The 20,549-nt window shown below is 46.5% G+C and overlaps 1 protein-coding gene and 1 pseudogene across 2 annotated transcripts in view; both read left to right on the top strand.

Annotated features, from left to right (window-relative positions):
- LOC147722597 (uncharacterized) overlaps window positions 1–20,515 on the top strand; it is a 29,002-nt pseudogene extending 8,487 nt beyond the window's left edge.
- Window positions 1–20,549, top strand: part of DROSHA (drosha ribonuclease III) — a 692,102-nt gene that overhangs the window by 173,244 nt on the left and 498,309 nt on the right. The window lies entirely within an intron of this gene.

Genomic DNA, 20,549 nt, shown 5'->3' with positions numbered 1-20,549 from the left:
TTCTGCCACACAGCAGCAGATGGCCTCTGACATATTGGTCTCCTGTGCCTTTAGTCTTGAGACCATTTCATACCTAGCATAACAGGCCTTCACTGTGCCAAGCCTGAAGGTACGCTTAAAGGAACTTCATGCCCATGCTCTAATCATCAAGACAATAAGAGCACGTAAGAGCCTTCTTATTGTGCTCAAGGGAGTGAAAGTAATAAATGTAAAAATAGGTTAGAGGCAACTTTTTTTACTTTCAACTAATTGAGACTAATAAAACTAATAATGTCATCCCCATACAAACTGTCCTTATCCAATTTTGACAAAATTGAACATGCATGCTTTGTTCTGTCCTATAATTCTCTAGCCTATGTGATATGCATGGAGGAACCCTATTCACGTGGCGCTTCTGGACAGTAAAATGCTCACTCTGTACTAGGGTCCTCATTATTAGAGTTCTAGACCTGCTAAGTCTGCCCGCCTGAAGTTGACATTACCAGAGGTCCTGTGAAATCCCAGAGTGAACCACTGAAAGCACTATCGGATCAAGACAGGTTTGCAGTATGTTTAGCGACCCTCATAATTTCAAGAGATGAGCCAGCATCTGTCCATCCTACCATCTGTACTTTGTAATGTAGAAAATAATTATTTAGAAACTTCAAGGGTACTTGAATCCTCTAATGTGGACTTTCAGGCACTGTAACCACCTTCTGCTGCCACTTAGCCCTTCCAACAGAATACACATGTAATTCTTTGGCAGTATTTTTTTCATAGTATGACGTATGTAAAATGTATCTAAATCCTCTGTCTCATGGAAATTGTGTGAATACTGCATGTGCTAATGTACTGGAAGACACCAGGACATGTTTTTGTCTTCTAGACATCTCATGGCCCTTGGGGATTGTGAATTAGATTAGCATTAATTTGTCCAGTGGACAAAATATTATTGAATCCAAATTGGAGCTTTTGGCTCCCGACCAGGGCATGCCACTAACCAGCGCAGGTCTTATAGTATGAGCAGGCAAGTTTTTTCACAGAAAACACACTAGCCAAAGACAACACTGCTTAGTTCTTCCTAAGTGGCAGCACACATTGAAGCTAGCAATAAATTTAAACTCATTTTACTTGAAGTTTCAGTGGTCTCGAAAACCAGATTTGAGGACCAACTAGAGTAGCTAATCTGGTGAAAGGTCTATTTTAGACTTTACTGGATGTAAAGTTGAATGGATCACAGCACCTAATGTGCCATTCTCTACAGTGGCAATGCAAACATAGCTTTGAGCCTACCATTTTTGCCTGCCTGTAGTAGTGAAAAAACTTCATTTCAGTGTGTCAAAAAAAATCATTTTGACAAGACAAAACCTCCTTTTTAAATATTTGTATGCCACTTATAGCCTACAAGGCAGGGTGCATGGTTTGCAAAACTAGGACATGTAGATCTGTAATATTAATATGCCCTTATACTATCTTTTTTAAAAAAAACCTTTATTGTGCAGATAGGAGCATACAAATACGGGCCTACAACCAGTCGGGCCGGCCACGACACATTATGAGAAGCACATTAATCAATTAGGAGGTTTCCCGGTAGCACCCAGCATTGTGCAAGCAATTAGTTCAGTCTGAGAAAAGTTGAGCACGACCGCTGAAAGCAGGATCAAAGAAGGTTAATTTTATAATAGGGAGTATAGCAGGATCAGTTGCAGTTTTAATAATCCGAGTTCCCATAGCGGGCTACGAATCAGGCATCAAGACATATAGGCATCAACCCCTTATACTATCTTAACACCCAAAAGCTGATTTTTTTACCGTAGGAAGTCTGGCTGGCCCATAGAGACGCACTAGGAAGCAGTATTAAATACTAAATCTGTATCTCAGGAATGAGACAAGTTAGAAAAATAAGTAAACCACTATTTTTAATAATTATTAAAAATCCAATTCAGTGGTGAATTTGCATTTTGAAAAAAAAGATTAAGGAAAAGTAACAATTAAAAAGTTACTTTTTCCCTGGCTGTAGTTCCTGGACGCTAATTTGCATTCGCTTCTCCCAGCCATTGATTAGCCTTGACTAGGGGTACAAATCTGTGTGAAATCACTCCTAGGAGCAAAAGAAATGTTAGCCCTAATGCACAAGCCGACTCCTGATCTTCGTAGGATATAGGGAAGGTGGGGGCTATTGGTTAACATATAACTCTTTGGCCATATTTGAAAGGGATAAAATAGGATGGCAAGCCAATTTGTTTTCACAGTCTGGTTGCTTGAAGGACCTTGCTTGTTCCCTGCCAGACTTCTGTCTCTGGGTTTACTGTGGGTACAGTGCCTGCTCCAATTCAATTTTAGTGTTATATGTGAGAGGACACTGCGATTACCATGGGACATCACGCACAACCCCATCAAAGCCCAAGTTTATAGTTTCCGATTTTTATCATGTTGAAAATGCTTTTTCACTAGTAATTTGGGCCTGTTTGAAGTAAGGCAAAGAGGAGCTGCTGTAAAAGTGGGTAGGTCAGGGCCTGGGAACTTTTACCTCATTAAAGAGGTGCTAAGGGCCACCCCAACTAGTTATCCTGTACCAGATATAAATGTGGCACCCCCGGAACCCACTGCAGAACACTTTGTGGACCTGCTGTCTAACCTGAGGGGCTCCCCAAGAGAATGGACTTCAGCAGTCAATTGAGTGACCTGTGTGGCTGAAATAAGACAATAAGCTGTAAGAGGTCTTTTCCTTTAAGTACCCAGCTGGCCAGTGGGAACTGGACCTGGACTGGACCATGCTGTTGGCCTCTGCCTCACTCCCTATGAGTCTCTCAGCGCCTCCCCTGAGTTCCTGGCTGCCTTCAGATGTGTACTACTGTGGTAGAGTAGCACTTAAAGGACCAAGTTAGTAGGTAAAATCTTTGACCAGTACCAACCTGGTTGGTGTATCTGACCCACGCTCTATTGCAGTCAGCTTCAAATTGCGCCCAGGTCCCAGTCTTCTGTTACTATTGACTGCAATTGGCAGTTTGTGCTTCTTGGTGCTATTCCACTTTAAAACTTCATATCTCTGGTGCCCTTTATTGGATTTTTGTCATTTCTTTGTTATTTTATTAGATTTTACTATGTTTTTCTAAGTCCTTTTGGTATTGTCATTGTTTTGCATTTTCTCTTTATTACGCTAAATTCCTTGCAAACTTCCCTAAGTTAAGCCTGTCTGCTCTGTGCCATATCTACCAGGAGTTTCAGCTTGGGTTAATTTAGTGACTTTGTGGGTTCACTCTGATAAGGGTTGCGATTATTCCTTGAGGTGGGTAGTCACCCACTCCATTAAAAATCAGATTTCTTACAGAATGGTTATCTAATGTATGAGAATAGTTATGTTATTGATTTACCACATTTATTTTGAGCGATCCCTGGATCTTGGCAGCTGCCAAAAGTGTAATTGCTCTTTAAATGTTATGAAGTGTATGTTAATTTAAACTGCCTGGTGCTTGAGTTCTGGCTTTTAACAGCTCAGTCCTTTACTTTCTTTTATGAGGAGATAAATCCTCATTGTTCTTTAGGAAAGAAGCAGAAGCTTCTCTAGTAGCCAAATTGACCAGATTTTAGTGTGATCTTGCGCACCTTCTATCTTTAAGATGCGTCATTGAAGGACGGAAGATCTTTATTCTGATTGGCAACTTGACAAAATGTAATGCATACTGAAAAGGCAGTTGAGGAGTCTCTCTTTCCTGAGATGGGAATCGAGTCATTGCCCTCGTTATCTAACATAGCATACATTATGATTATGATAGTCATCTCTTGGACGTTGATATACCGTCGCAGGATTCAGAGTATTCTTGCTTATGAGATTACCCTGACTGGGTGGTTGGATGTTCTGGATCGTCCTGTTAGATGCTTGTGTTTAGAGTATGTATTTGTATGTATTTCATAAAATGTTCTGAATATGCAATGTTTAACTCTTTCTTGGATGTCCCTGCTGAACCAGTTGGCCCAGACAGGCAGTGATAAGTACCGTTGTAGAGAGGGGCATTCTGGATGAAGAAGTAAACTGTAGTCGCATAATTATGTTCTGTATCGTGGCAGAATTCTTCAGAGTACGCCACTATTATGCCTTTGGCCACTTCTAATAGAAATGTCACCTGTCTCAAGTACACAGGAACGCTGTTAAGTTAACGTAGCTTGAATTATTTCAGGGGTTGTCTTTGTAACATTTTCTCACACAACCCATCTTGAGTACAGAGGGTAAAGAATCATGCTGATTAACCAGTGAGGCATTAAGGACTTTTAATCCGGTAATCAGCTCTACTGTAGAGGCTCTGGCACTTTTTTCCTCCAATTTATTTTGCTTATCCTGTAATTTTTGGGACCGATTATTGGATTAAGTAAGGAGGCAATGCCTGTGAAGGTACAATACCTTCAGCAAGATGAAGGGCCTGCGGATGAAGGGCTAGCCAGATTTTAATTAAGTTTACTGACAGGCTAAAAATAATTTGAAATGTGTGGGGGAGTTGACCAACAAAGCATAGTTCGAAAAATGATGGTGACTACATTTAACAATTCATTGTCAAAATTGGTCTATATGCGAGTTTGGTTTCAGGCTTATTATCTTTTACAAATATAATTACGTTGATTTGCATACTTTGGCAAATCTGACCTTTGTCCAGTGCTTTTGAAGTCCTCAGTGTATGGTGGAATCAACCAGTTTTTACATCCTGTATCAAGCTTGAAGGGTGTTTCAGTTTCTCTTGATGCCATGAGGCCTGCTTTTTTGAGATGCTGGTGTTTGGCATTTTTCGTAATGCTACCAGCACAGTTGTTGCAACATGTCATCCTGCTGTTTGCGAAAGACAGCCAAAGTGCATGTCCAAAGACTAAATTAAACAACATTCATAATCTTTGTGAATTCCCACAAACTTTGGATTTTGTAGTTGCTCACTCCTGCTTGGAGAAACATTCCTCTTTTTCTCCTAGTCCTGTGGCTACAGCCAATCATGGTAAGTTTGTTATGGTGACCCAAATATTTCGGGTCTCGATTATGAATGCAGATTCCATTTTGCGCATTTTCAGTTGAGCTTGCATGTCTAAAGCTATCTCTAAACAAGTTTTGTGAATAGACCTTATTTACAGTGCCACGACGTTTGGCTCAGCCCGGCCTTGAAATGAGGCATGTCGTTTGGAATTTTGAACACTTAATTCTGTAGTAGGGGATCTCTGTGTATAGTCATAATCTAGTGAATAGTCCCGCCCATGTGCGCGGACCCCGGAGCAATCAAAAATAATCTCTTAAGCTGTCAAAACATGCAGACCTGCATAGACACTTAAGAGAGAATTTAAAGACAGATAATGCAGCCTATATCCACAGGCTACACTGTCCAATACTTCAACTGGAAATTCCACCAAAAACCACAACAGCACAGCCTGTCCAGGGTTTTCCACAGAGAAAACCCTTGCTTTGAACAGCAAAACCCTCTGGAATGATAGAGAGGAAGGAGTGGACAGACAAGCCCCATAGGCTGCCATTATGTGGCTCAAAACAGGATACTGTGCCTTTAAGAGAACTTCCCAGAAGCCTCACAGTATCCCAGAATGCAGTGCAGGTCCCTTTCACCTTCAGTTCTTTTTTCCGGCTCCTGCTAGCAGGACCCTGGAGCATTAGCTCTTCTTTTCTGAGCTTTTTCTTTACTATTTTTGTGATATTTTTGGATTTTTGTAGCTTCACTCGACGTCTTTGGCCTTTATCTGCATTCTGCTGTGGTTTTTTGGCAGAATTTCTGCAGTCTTTTTGTCTTTAGACTATTTCTAGTCTGACATGTGCTTTGTCTGCAGCTGAACTGAAGGCCAAAGCTGAAGCTCACAGGGTTTGTACTCTGTGCTTGCCTGTGTCTTTGGACACCTGTCTTCTCTGTACCTTCTTTTCTAGGGGGCTTCGGCTTCCAGGTTTCAAACAGAGGAGTTTGAAGGCATCTTCAGCCTCTGGGTGAGGTGAGGGTAGGTCCTCTACCGAGTCCCATGCTGTACTCTCTGGGGTTGTCCCCAGTAAGGGCACGTCTGAGCTATGACGCGGTTCCAGTCGGCTCGTGGAGTGCCTGGACGTCATGGAGTGCCTCGACGTCGACGCCATGGAGTGCCTCGACGTCGACGCCATGGAGTGCCTCGACGTCGACGCCATGGAGTGCCTCGACGTCGACGCCATGGAGTGCCTCGACGTCGACGCCATGGAGTGCCTCGACGTCGACGCCATGGAGTGCCTCGACGTCGACGCCATGGAGTGCCTCGACGTCGACGCCATGGAGTGCCTCGACGTCGACGCCATGGAGTGCCTCGACGCCATGGAGTGCCTCGACGTCGACGCCATGGAGTGCCTCGACGTCGACGCCATGGAGTGCCTCGACGTCGACGCCATGGAGTGCCTCGAGCATGGAGTGTCTCGACGTCGACGCCATGGAGTGTCTCTATGTCAGTACCTTGACGTCATGGGGTTCCCCGACGTCATGGAGCGGTGTTGCTCGACGTCATGGAGCGGTGTTGCTCGACGTCATGGAGCGGTGATGCTCGACGTCGTGGAGCGGTGATGCTCGACGTCATGGAGCAGGGATGCTCGACGTCATGGGGCAGGGATGCTCGACGTCATGGGGCAGGGATGCTCGACGTCATGGGGCAGGGATGCTCAACGTCATGGGACAGTGAGGCTCAACGTCATGGAGCAGTGATGCTCCTTTTGGGGCATTGGTCACTTGGGCTCTGTCCTCTTTTCCGTTGGGTCAGGACGTCACCGTTAGGGAGGGCTCGGCGTCTCCTTGGTTGACACCTAGTGACATTCTGACGTCTGAGTGTTGGTTGTCATAGAGACAGTCACTGTCTTAGTGATGGTGACGTCGTAGTGAGGTTGGCGTCATCTGTTACAGCCGCAGGGTACTGCCGGCTCTTGACGCCTGGGTCTGGTTCCAGGCCTCGCTACTTGGTGAGCCTCCCGTCGTAGAGGGGACTTTGTGTTCCCGGCACCTTCCACTCACGACGCAGAGCAGTTGATCAGCGTCGAGGAACCCTTCTGATGGGGAGTTTGTGGTTACTCACCACGTGTACACGAGGGACGTTTGTCCTTTTGCTTAGTTTTGATTGCTTGCATGCCTCACGTCTGCTGGGTCGCCTCCTGCTCGACCACTACTGGTGAGACCACCGGGGATGTTTCAGAATCCCCTCGGTTCCCTCTTCCGTCCACCTCCCCAGGTGCCTTTTGCCCCTCAGTCTGCGAACCTCCGTGCCTTGATGCCAGGGTTGCGTCTGCCATGAGTACGGGGAGTCCCTCTCCGACTCTTTACTGGTTGGCGGGACTTACCTTTCGTCCACTACCGCCTGGCAGGAGGTTCTGGCTCCGACCGTGCTCCTGACTTGGTCGCAGGGGTGGCGGCATGTAGGCCTCGCGCTGTGGCCCGCGGTTGTTGGACCGTTGTTGTGAGATCCCTTCGTGGGGGGGTTTTCTTCACCGGTTTGTGGTTCCTCTGCCGAGAGACAGGAGGGAAGCCTTACAAGAGGTGGTCTAATGGGCCTGATAGTTTCAGATCTAGGCATCGGTGTCGGAGCGAAGTTTTTCCTCTCCTGCCGACCCCCAGGTGTTGTGGGTTTGTCCTACATTGCCATACTTTTATTTGCCTGACGTCTCTGCAGCCTGCGGCTCAGCAGTGTGCTTCTACTCTCCCGTTCTTTGGGCAACCCTTGGGTTGCCATGAGAGTAGTGAGTGGCCCGCATGAAGTCTGAATCGGAGACTTTTGGACGGCTGTAGGTTTGGGGCATGGAGTACGGCCTGAGGCCTTCTGCCCTTTCTAGCGGCGTTTTTCCTCCCAGGATTTGCCGGTGGTCCCGAGCCGCCATTTAATGCTTTACAAGTATATTGTGCGCATACGCGGGAGAGCTTGTGGCTCCTCGGCGAACAAAGGCCGGCTGGGTCTAAGTCAGTCTTCGGTTCATCGGCCCTCCTCCAGCACTTCCTCCGGTCGGCTCGCGGTTTCAGCGGTGCGAGCTCTAAGCAGAGGCCGTTTTCCTGTATAGGACAAGGGCGATAGAGGACGTACCTCTGTCTCAAAAGAGGAGAGGTCTGTACTCCCGGTTCTTCTGGTTCATAAGAAGGACAGGAACGAGTTCAGGCCCATTCTGGATTTGCGACAAGCAAACAAGTGGATTCGCAGTAGAGGAGTTTCGCATGCTGTCGTTGCATCAGGTTTATGCTCTGCTGCAACAGGGAGATTGGCTTGGTGCCATAGATCTACGGGATGCATACTCCCATGTGCTCATTGCACACAGGAAGTTCCTGCGATTCCAGGTCTGCGCCCATCATTATCAGTACACATTACTGCCAGTCGGGCTGAAGTCTGCGCCCAGACTATTCTCGAAGTGCATGGCAGTGGTAGCTGCACGCCTGTGGAAAAACGAGGTGGCTTCTCTAACCGTGCCTGGACGATTGGTTGATCAGGGCCTCCTCCTTCTCGGAAGCTCAGGCGCACTTCAGGAGGACATGCGTTCTCTGGGACGAGCTGAGGTTGCACATCAACGTGTCCGAGTCTGTCCCCATTCCGGTCCAGTGCATACAGTACTTGGGAGCCTCCGTCAATACGCTGTCAGCAAGCGTGTCTCCTTCGGTGGAGAGTCGATTATCTCCCCTTGGGAAGGCTCAGGGTCTTGTGACCGCCCCATCTACGGTAGTGGAGACGGTGTCTTCTCTACTGGGGTCGGTGGCCTCTTGTATGTTCCTCACGCCACACGCACGGCTGCTCATGGGACCTTTGCAGGAGTGCTTGGAGGATCAGTGGGATTAGAGGAAAGGATCCTTGGGCGACAAGATACGACTGTCTCTGGGTGCTCTTCAGTCTCTGAAGTGGTAGTGTTCAGCGGAGAATCTCCTAAGAGGGGTTCCCTTTCACAAGGACATTTCCACACAGACTGTCGTGACGGATGCGTCTCCCCACGGCTGGGGGGGGCGCTTTCCGGAGACTTGCAGATACAAGGAACGTGGTCCCCGATGGAGTCCACGTATCACATCATTTTCTGGGTACTCAGAGCTGTTCCCTTGGCATTGAAGGCGTTTCTTCCGTCCTTCCAGACCAACTCTCTGCTTGTACAGACGGACAATTTGACCACAATGGATTACCTCAACAAGCAGGGGGGTTCGAGATCGCGCACTCTGTCGCAGGAGGCGCGGGCGATCTGGCGACTGACTCTAACGGCTGCCCATCTGCCAGGTGTGCAGAATGCTCGGGCAGACTTGCTGAGCAGACTGATTCAGGAAAGCCATGAGTGGGTCATAAACGACGAAGTACTAGGAGAAGTCTTCGGCGAATGCCGAGACTTCGCCTCCAGGTACTGCCTGTGGGAAGCTGGGGAATGCGTTCTGGATTAACTGGTCGAACAGCTTTCTGTACGCTTTTCCACCTTTTCCCTTGATTCCGGCGGTGTTCATCAAGCTGTCCCAGTCCAGGGCGCGGATGATCCTGATTGCCCCGGAATGGCCCAGACAGTGGTGGTTCACGGACCTGCTTCACCGGTCTCTCCGTCCTCTCATACGGAGGCCGTGCAGGCCGGACCTTCTCGCACAGTTCAGGGGGCAGACGTTGCACCCCAACCTCTCGTCTTTGAGTTTGGCTGCATGGCTCCTGAGATAGTGTGATATGGCCATTTGGATCTACCAGAAGTTTGTATGGACATACTAAAGGAGGCTAAGCATCCTTCCACTAGGACTTCTTCTGCTTAATAGTGGAAGTTTTTGCATCTGGTGCATGTCCAAGGACCATGCCCTGTCGACGTGTAAGGAAGATGTCTTCCTTCTGTATCTTCTACGCCTGGCGCAGTCGGGCCTTAATGTCTAATCCATTACGGTTCATATTGCTGCGCTGACTGCCTACAGGAAATGCCCTTCAGACTTCCTTCTTCCAGATCCCTGTGATCAAAGATTTTTTGGAAGGCTGGAAGTAAGCATTCCCTCCTGTCTGGCTTCCTTCGTCTTCATGGGAATTGAATGTGGTGCTGTCCAGATTGATGTAGGAGCCTTTTGAACCTATTCTTAGGGCTTCGTTGCAGCATCTATCCTGGAAGGTGGCGTTCCTCGTGGCCATCACATCGGCCCGCAGGGGGAGTGGTATTCAGGCGTTGTGTTGCCAAGGACCTTATACTGTATTTCCTGCTGCTGAGGTTGTTACGCATACTCATCCTAAATGTCTTCCTAAGGTTCTTTCTGGTTTTCATGTCAATCAGACAATAACTTTGCCTACGTTTGTTCAGAATCCGGCATCTCCAGCGGGAAGGTCCCTACATTCCCTGGATGTTAGGGGGGTGCTGGAATTTTATCTGGCTAAAACCAGAGATATTCGTGGTTCAGATCAATTGTTTGACAATTATGAATCAGTCTGGACCGGTTTTGCTACCTCAAAACAGTCCATCTCTAGGTGGATTGTGTCCTGTACACTATTGTGTTACCAACAGACTAATACGACCTTAGGAGGTACACCTAAGGCTCATTCCACCAGGGGCAAAGCTGCCGCAACTGCTTTGCTGCTTAATGTTCCGATTGCAGGAATCTGCATGGCCGCCACTTGGAAGACGGTCCATACCTTGGCTTAGCATTACTGTCTGGACACTGATACCAGGGCAGATGCTCAGGTTGGGCAGGCTTCGCTGCGAAATTTGTTCGCACAATAGTGGTGTTATTTCTCGTTTCTCCACCGCCGCATGACAGGATGTACGTTTTTCAATAGGGAGTTTTAAAAAACACATTTAATCAACATATACTGATCCCACATTAAACCAGTGCAGAATAAGTAAATTGCAGCAATAACCTGGCAGAGTGCCCATTTTCCAAATGCGCCTATGTTAATATCCCAACTTTTTATGCATATACAGTTCTGGCTTGCTAAAGTGTTAAAGTGCTATAGTCATAAGAGCTTCTATACAGTCATAATTTCAAGATTGGCTAAGTAATTCTAAGTCGCAGTGAACTTTTTTATAGCACCCACCCACCTTGCATATGCTTCTTCAAATGTCCTGGTTCGTTTCATCTTGTTTAGCCACCTCGCATCTGAGGGTGCTTCCGCCGACCTCCAATTTTGAAGAATCCAGGAGCGAGCAATCGGGAAGGAAATAGGTAGAAAAGTCTCCTCCACTTTCCTCAAGTTTGTCCCAGATCTCGTAATACTGAAGAGGGAGCTCTCTGGATCCATCCGCTTCTGCATCGCACGGCTTATGGCCGAAAAATCCTTCCCCAGAATAACCCTAACCTTGCCCCTTCCCCTTCTGCCTGGCAACGAAAACATGTATTCTCTAGTACTGGATATTTCTTGTTGAGTGCTTTGGGAGTATAGTAAGCCATCGACAGGGGCAGAAAAGCCATTCTTTTAAAATTGGCAGCTCTGAACGCCTCACTCCCTAAAAGAGATATGGCCTGCCACTCTTGACTAGAAAAGGTACATTAAGTTTCCCAGGTTACTCTTTCTAAAAATTTCTCTACCAAACCAGACTCACTTTGAGTGCATAAAAGATGGCACCAGTTACCCACCCCTCTAACTTTTGGCTCCAAATATATTTAGTCGAAAGATTGTATCTATTAACAAAATATATGATCTGTAAATATAAAAATAAAACAGGCTTACTCCGGTCGCCACATCTATCCTGAACCTCATGCCAGGTAATTACTCTTTTTTTAGTTAAATACCGCCCCAGCTCTTCTAGACCCCCTTGCTTCAAATTTCTAATATGACTAGAATGAATTGGAGTCCCAAGCTTTTACATTGCCTAATTCCAGATAGTGGAACCCAGAATAACCAGCCTGCCTAAAAAAAAGAACCGCAGTCTAAAGGAATTTTCCAGTTGAGTTTTATATCTAGACCTCTTGGGGAGTTTAGAAGTTTTTAGAAAAGTTGTGATCTGCGACCCAGATTCCTTCACCATTTTATCCAAGAACAAATTGCCTAATGGACCATTTGATAGTAGACGACCTGTTAAATTTAAAATAGCTGCTTCATAATATGTACGAATTTGTGGTAATGCTAACCGACCCGGATTGATATCAAGTTGAAGCACTGAGAGTTTAACCCTGGGGGCTTTGTTTCTCCAAACAAACTCCTTAAACATAGATTCGAGCTCTTTAACCCCTTCGGCAGCACTACCTCGCTGGTGCTGCCGTCGGCCAACGGCCGACGCGGCCCCGCCCGTTTTTTAAAACGGCTGCACTGCCGCAAAATCACGGGATCAGCCAACGGATTAAAGTAACCTCTATTCATTTTCATAGTTTTATTTGTAAACAAAAAAAACAGTAGAGGGAGTATGGACATTTTGATAAAGGCTACCCACCCTTTTAAGGTTAACGGTAGAAGCAACCACTTTTCCAACATTTTTTTTTTTAGAAGTTATAATATGTAGAAAAGAAATGGGCAATGTGAGAAGTTAGCCTGGCATATCATGTCCACTATTCTAGTGGGCACCTTGCACCAGTCTAAACGACCCTTATTGATGGTGGTTATAAAGTCAACCTTCTAGACAAGCTATCCTAGTGGTAGCATGGACCAGCAGTCTTAGGCTAAACTTCAAAGAGCATGTGAAGCTGTTTGATTTACCAATTAGAATCCCTTGAATACCAAATGAAAGAACACCACACAAGGTATATATCCAATATATATGTATTCATTTCTAACACAACCCCTCTGACTTCATTATGAGGTCAGAGATCGAAGTACATCACAAGTTACTCAATTAGCATACAATAAGTTGCACAAATACAGATTTGCCCTAGGGGCCTCACAAACCATATACTAAGTAAGTGGTATAAGAACCACTTCAGGAATAGGGATTAGGCCTAGGGCCTAGGGAATCGCTGGGGCTACACTAGACAACATAAGGTTAGGAAGTAGGAGACCCACGGGAGACGCGTGCAGTGTCTAAACTCAGTCGCGAGTTACCATAGACTTAGAATGGAGAACATAAAAGTTACAAAGTTAAAGATTTAGGGCATTTCCGGATGGACTACGACAAAACCACTTTAGACTAGGACACTTGGATAGTCAATACCCACGAGAGCACCGGAGTACTCGAGTTACCTCACCCAGGGAAGCCGGGTGCATAGGTTTCTTTAGGTGTCGGGTTTTGTCGATGTTTCCTATGGAGATCTGCGAAAAGTGCTGCAGGCGACCAGGGGAAAAGTGTCCGGGTGGATCGAGGAACTGAAGAACCTGAAAGCAGAGGGGACAGAGTCTGGGTCAGTGAGCATGAAGGAACCAGGAAGGAACTAGGCGATGTCGAGGAGATTTCAGGTGAGGAGGTGAAACTTGTCTCTGCCGCCACGAGGACCAGGAGGCGTCGACGGCGACCAGGAGCTGGATTCGAGCTGTCCCACGAAGGATCTAGTTGACTGCGGCGGCGGTATCCGGATTGGACTCAACAAGCCTTGGCAACCGCAACCCACGCAGGAAGTGAAGATTGGCTTTGAGTCAGACCAGCAAGGTCTGGGGAGCTTCTCCTTTGCAGGGAAGCTGGAGCAAGCCAAGAGCAACCAGGCCAGCAGTGTAAATTCAAAAGGAAGTCTTCAGAGGGCTAACTAGCCAGCGGGCTAGCAACCAGGAAGACGCGTCGAGCTGAAATGCAGAAGCAGGCCCCACGCGGCACTCATGGAGTGTGGAGGGCTAAGCTTTGGTGCAAATTGCTTCTCATACCCCATTGCACAACTGTGAGAGTACCTCGGTAGTCGAGCAGTTTGTAAAATGCAGGAAGTGCAGGGTGTCCTGTCCCACGTCTCATGTCCGCCACTTGTCTCAGCTTTGCTGTGGATCGGAGTTGGAGAAGTCCGGAAGTCCAGTTCCTGAGTCGCTGAGTATTCGGGTTCCGGCAGGAGCATCGACAAAGCAAACTGGCAAGCTACTGGTGGTTCCTGTTTGCACAGGGAGGTCACTCCTTAACCACAAGGGAGATGTCTTCAGTCTTCAGTCTACTAGTCAATATAGTTTCGTTTGAGTTTCAGTCCAGGATGATCTAAAGTCTCTAGACATGGCTCCTATCTTTATACTGATTTTAGGGGCTGTATAACCTGCTAGATCCCTCCTATGGGTGGACCTGGGAAGGGGGTGGTTACACCCCTCTCCCTTTGACCAGTTTCGCGCCACAGCGGACCCAATACACTATAGGCTGTCCGGGGAGGTGCTATTGTCCAAACCTCCCTTGCCGGAGTTTCGTCCAGCAGCAGGAGGTCAGACTCGTGTCTGTTGCAGCAGCATCCATTTTGTGATGCTGAGGCTCTGTTTAACTTTAACAGGGTAAAGCAGTAACTACATGTCTTCTCCCTCTAGAAGGGTGGAATGCTACCCCCGCCGCCAGAACTGGCGGGGGGGGGGGGTAGTACACCAAAGTGTTTGACACCTTACACAACATGCTTTGATAAAGCCAAACCAAAGTTAGCATTAACCGTGAGGATTATAATGCACTTAAGAGTATATGGTATGGCTGTATCATAGAACAGCTATAAGGAGATGATTCTGAAAGCTGCAGAAGGGCTCAGCTCATGCTAGTGCACCTTCTCACGTAAAACCAAGCACTCTGCTTCCAGGATTGTTAAGGCCTGCCATAGGAGTGACTTGTAGGTTACCATGTGTCTATATATAAGGTAGATATAGATATACTATATCTAAGTAAGGGGTGATTACACCACCTTACCCAAGCTGAGTGATCAGCCTGTGGTGTCAGTTTGGATGGCCAGCCAGGGGTGGCATAATACATGCTGCAGCCCCTGGTAGGCCTTGATGCACCTATGCCCTGGGTACCTATGGTACACTATACAGGGGCTCACAAAGGTGACCCAATACCCAATCGGGTATGTACCTAAAGTACATGGTATCAATTTAGAGAGAGAACAGCTGGGCTGTGGGTCTGATTAGCAGGCCCACAGCCACACTTAAGTCGAAAAACCAGAGAATCACTGCAAAAAGTGGGGGTGACCATAGGAAGCAGCCCCTTCCCTCCTACAGACAACATGAGCCAAAAGTAGACACATGAGAGGGAACATTGGACAAGTATGGCTTTTTGCAAAAATAGTGTAGAATGCCGTTCTTAAAGTACTTTTTGCTATGTTGAGCTCATCTTTTTTTTTTTTAACAAGTTAATGTTAATAATTTTTTGTTGAAGGCGCATACCTTCCACGTTGAACATAATTTCTAAAACAAAATATAGAAAACTTAGGGCTGAACCTTGCATACATTGGTATTGATTAATCACTTACGTTGGAAATATAAAACCAACCTGATCAGAGTTGTGGTAATATCGGAGAGGGACAGAGGGGTACAATAGCCTAGCTTGTGGTTTGCGATGGCTGTTCATTTCTTCATTGGTCATGCTCCACATTGGCCCGCCAGGTTGCCGATGTTTGAAGTTCTGCTGCTGCCACCATCACAAGGCACATCCTTTATGTATTTCTTATTTGTATAGCCTGGACCGAACCAAAGGGAAGTGGAGTCTTGCTTCTCCAGTCAATGAGCCCTCATGTACAGGGCCCAGAAGGATGGGGGTGGTGGTAGAGGGGGCAGATGCCAGAAACAGCATACATTATACTCTTTGTTCTGTTGTGGTGCACATAGTGCCTATAACTGGTGAATTTAGTTTTTGTTTAAAATGCTATGTTGTATGTAACCTCTTCACCCAACTATTACGCCATGTAAACCTTAGTTTTTCAGTGATTTCTAGATACTTTTTAAAAATGTAAAGGCATTTTTTTAACCCTACTTTACTACACCGTCCCCATGCATAGTCTTTGCCCCGTGGTTGGCCTACATTGTGGGTCCAAGATTTTTATTTCATTCCTGGAATGACCTGTTGGGGAAGTATGGCATGAAGGGGCCCTCATCGGCTTGTACTTTTTAAACCAGAGTAATTGGCTTTATTGGGGTTAGTTGAAAACCACTAAAACATCTACCAGGGAAACTCATGAACGCCTTTAAAAGATTGTATTTTGAGTTAAAGATTCAGCTAAAACATTTTTACAGTTTCTGTCAAAACTATTCAGATAAAGCTGCTATCACACAAAGTGGAAATGAACTAATGTAAAACAGGGTCACAAAGCTTTTCAAAAAGGACTGGTAAAAAGTTCACACAGCGGCAAAGGTCGGAAATGTCCTTTGTTTTCAGACAGCTACTGGCTGCTTCCTTGTAGGCGTTTGATTGTTGAATAACATGATCTGCTTGATATAGATACTCCGCTCTTTACTACAGCTTGACAGTGGTACAGAAGGTGAATTAAAGACTCGTGTTCCTCAGCGAACAGACTGCGCCTTAACCGCTTCGATGCTAGGTCTCCCCAAGTGCTAAGCCTTTTTTTGGCTATTTGGGGTAGTTTGCGCTTAGGCCGCTGTAACTTTTTGACAACATAATGTATCCAGGCTAACTTTGCGTCCTTTTCTTCCAACATCATGAGGATTGTAAAGGTACCACGGATTTGTTAATTCCCCTAGAAGGGACCGGGAAATTAGCCAAAATACAGCTAATTATTTTTTTTTAATGGGGAAAAAAGTGCTGCAGATGAGTCTGTTTTTCCCCTGCAAATGGTTTCAACAAGGGGTTGTGGTGCTGAAATCACCAACTTCCCAGCTTTCAGGGACAAAAAAACAAAAGTTTTTTACACAGTTTTGGCATTTTACTTTGAAAAAGCCTATTTTTGCTATTTTTTGTGCTTTCAACCTCCTTCCAGTTAATGGTAAAAATGGGTATAAAAGCAATAATGGATCCTGGAAGCTATACATTTCTGAAAGGTAGGCAAAATTCAGCATGGGGTCAACCTGTGAATATGTGCAATCTAATGACCCAGTACTCTTGGTCCTAAATCCCAGCGATCCTCACCCTGTATAGCTTTGCGGGGATTGATTGTTTGCTGTTTTTGGGGATATTTCAACATTGCCTTAATATTGCTTCCACCATATGCAACGGTGATGTGATTTGTTTGTTTCGCTGGACTTTATTCTGCTCACTCCCTTCGTATCTTACTTAACTCATATTCTCTGGCCCCTTTCTCTCATATTATTCTCTCATTCCCTTTCCTTGCTCTTCCATTTCCGAATCCTCCCCTTACCCTTTCCCAACACTGCGTCTTTCCGCTTCTCCCTTTACAATTCTCTTCCTCCACATCCTCAACCCACTGCTCACGTGATTATCTGATTCTCCTCTCCCCTACTTCTTTCCTTTGCTCAATATGCCTCCTCTCAATATCCCCTCCCCCTCCCAGGACTTTTCTTTATCTAAACATGGTCCCAACTCCTGGTCCATTCCGTACCCCCCCAATCTTTCTAAAAACGATAGAAAAAAACTCAAACACAACCTCCTTATTCGAAATCCTGAAACACTTATTGTTGACAACTACTACAGCCCTACCGCCCCCATTAAAACGAATTACATCTTCTACTCCAAACGCCCTTCTAAATGGAAAAGCATTTTCACACAACATCTCCCAGTCACTAAAACCTCCAAAATACCCCATGGCGACAAACTTTCCACCACTCTCTCTCCAACCATTTTTAAAACTGGTAACATCCTCATCCAAGCTGCCGTACCCCCATCTTAACACCTTCGAACTCCATTTCAGATCCTTGACCATCCAACTTTCCAATTCCACCAACAGCCTCCCACCTCCTCTCTCCCCTTCGACCCCGCCCCACCAGCCCACTTCTCCCGCCCCTGACCTTTCAACATCTAATGACACTATGCAAACGCCAACACCCATTCCCCCTTTTCTCACTATAACCCCCCCTCTCCCATTGATCCTCTCCGCACCCCCTCACTCCCAATCCCCCTTGCACCCAATCAGCCCACCCATTCCCCTCCCTATGACCCCTCCCTCCATGCCCTCTTTCACTGTCTCCCCTTCCATTCCACCTCCAACACCCCCTCACTCCTCCTCTCCCAACTCATCCTCTCACACCGTATCACAATACTCCCCACCCAGATTCCCTTTCCTTTCCTCCTTCAACCCCCCCCTTCACTACTCCTATCCCAACTCATCCTCACACCCACCGAATCACAACACTCCTCACCCAGATTCCCCTTCCCTTCCTCCTCCACCCCCTCATTCCTCCCCTCCCAATTCAGCCTCACACCTTCTGAATCTCACTTCCCCCCCACGCCTCTTCTCCCAACTCATCCTCTCCCTCGCTGAATGATATACTTCCCATTATCCCCCCTCACTCCCACACCAATCCACAACTGTACCTCCTTGCTATCTCAAAAATCCTCATCCACAGATGTCCCTTCTCCCCCCCCTACCCCGACATGCCACTCCTTCTCCCATACAACTACAGCCCCCCTGCTCTCCTACCTGCTTCGGCTCTTCTCCTCCTCAAATCAGGCCTCCTGCCTGCATTTGTTCATTGCCTCCTCAGAGCAAACCCCCCTCCGCAGCTAACTCTGAACCCCATTTGTCCTCCCCCCACACCATATTTACCCCCTCACTTTTATTTCAAACTCCCTTCGCAACATCGAACGTAACCTCACCACCATTACCAGAGATCTCGCTCGTCTCAGGAACAATGTCCTCATCCTCAAATCCAACGACCTCCCTCCCCGAAAAAACACCGCCAGCCCTAGTCTAATAAACCCCACCGCATCTAAAACGTGGAAAACAAATCCCTTGCTTTGCCGGGCTCAAAGATCACTCCGCACCACTTGCACTCTCTCTCACCAGGAGATTTCCGACCTTCAAAATTCCTACCCTCCTTACTCACCAACCATGTACACGCCTCCCACCTTCTCAAGCATCCCCGTCATATTGGTAACCAGTCGTACTCCCCCCTTCACCTGTCTCACCTAGACCCCCTCCTCATCTAACCTCCATTCATACCCTCCCATCTCCCAAACTCCTCACCTGCATGCTTGTTAACTGCCGCTCCGCTGCCCGACATGCCATAGAAATCTCTGAAACCATCCTTAGCGAATCCATCGACATCGCGTTCCATACAGAATCCTGGCTTAATAAACACTCTACTAGCATTCTTGACCTACTCTCACCCCCGGGCTACTTCATCATTAGGAAAGATAGACCCATCCGAAAAGGCGGTGGTGTAGCTATCATCTTCAAAGACGAACTACAGCTCTCCCTTATCAATGACGCCGAATATACCTCCTTTGAATACCTTGTAGCCGAACTCAAAATACAGGATTGCCCCCATCCGCCTTCACAATATATATAATCCTCCTGGAAATCACTACCCATTCATCGACGAGCTATCTAACCTTCTTACGCAATCCTCAATTTCCAAATCTAAAAACATCTTCCTGGGAGACTTTAACCTCCATTGAAATGATACTAAAGATCCCTCAATCTCCCTCCTGTTAGACCTTCTCGAAATTAATGACCTCAAACAAATCTGTCAGTCACCAACCCATTCCAAAGGAGCCACCCTTGACGCTATCATTACCAGCAAAGATCTAGCCCTCCTATCTAACATCATTCCCATTGACTGGTCCGACCATCACCTTATCCTGTTTTCCATAAACAACTCTGCCTCCACCCCTCCGTCCAAAACTATTAAACCCATCAAACGGATCAGAAATCTTAGTCATATCCCTCCCGACTTACTTGAATCCAAACTTCAGGCCCAGCTTCTCGCTATCCCTCCTTCCCTCAACACGAATGAACTAACCGAACAATATAATAAAGCTGTCACTGCTACCCTTGACCTTCTAGCACCACTCAAACTCAAAAAACAAAGAAATATCCCCTCCAAATCATGGTTTAACACAGACCTAAACATTGAAAGACGTAGACTCAGACTGACTGAAAGATTATGGAGACAGCACCCCTCTCCTTCTAACCTGGCCATCCTCAGACTTGCTAGATTGTCCTACAAAAAACACATCTTTAGACAAAAAACTTCCTTCCTCAGATCACAACTAGATCGAGCTCAGAATAGGCCAAGAGAACTATTCAACATTGTGCGCAATCAAACTGCTTCCGCTCCCCCTGTCCCACTGTCCTCGAAGACTAGATGTGAAGAAATAGCGCTCTTTTTCAGACAAAATTAAACTAATTGAGCAATCCTTCCTCTCTACTGCGATCCCTACCACCAATCCGAACACCTCTCTTAATATCCCACCCTCCATCAGAACTCCCTCTACGGCCCATCATAACTCTAATCTCTTTTACCCCTCCTTGCCCCCCAATTTCCTGGACTCCAATCATCCTAACTCTCTTACTAAAAATAATGCCGCTTGGCTTAACTTCCAGCCAGTCACGGAAAGAGACGTCTTTAACATCATTTCCAAACTCAAGCCTTCCTCCCACACCAAAGACCCTCTTCCCTCCAAACTTGTCCAAAACCTCAAACATATCATCACCCTACCTGGACCTCTATTCTCAACAGCTCCCTTGCCACCGGTTGTGTCCCCAACTCATTGCAACTAGGCCAAATCACCCCCGTTATCAAAAATCCTTTGGCTGACCCAAACGACCTCAATAACCTTCGTCCCATCTCCAACCTTCCCCTTCTTTCTAAAGCCCTGGAAAAATGTGTTCTTCTCCAACTAGAGAGACACATTGAACACTAGACCCCTTCCAAGCTGGCTTTAGGAAAGAATGCAG

This window comes from Lissotriton vulgaris, chromosome 4_1, assembly GCF_964263255.1.
Source record: "Lissotriton vulgaris chromosome 4_1, aLisVul1.2, whole genome shotgun sequence".
In the NCBI taxonomy this organism is placed as follows: domain Eukaryota; kingdom Metazoa; phylum Chordata; class Amphibia; order Caudata; family Salamandridae; genus Lissotriton; species Lissotriton vulgaris.
The sequence above is the reverse complement of the archived record's forward strand: the minus strand, read 5'-3'. Positions and strand labels throughout refer to the sequence as shown.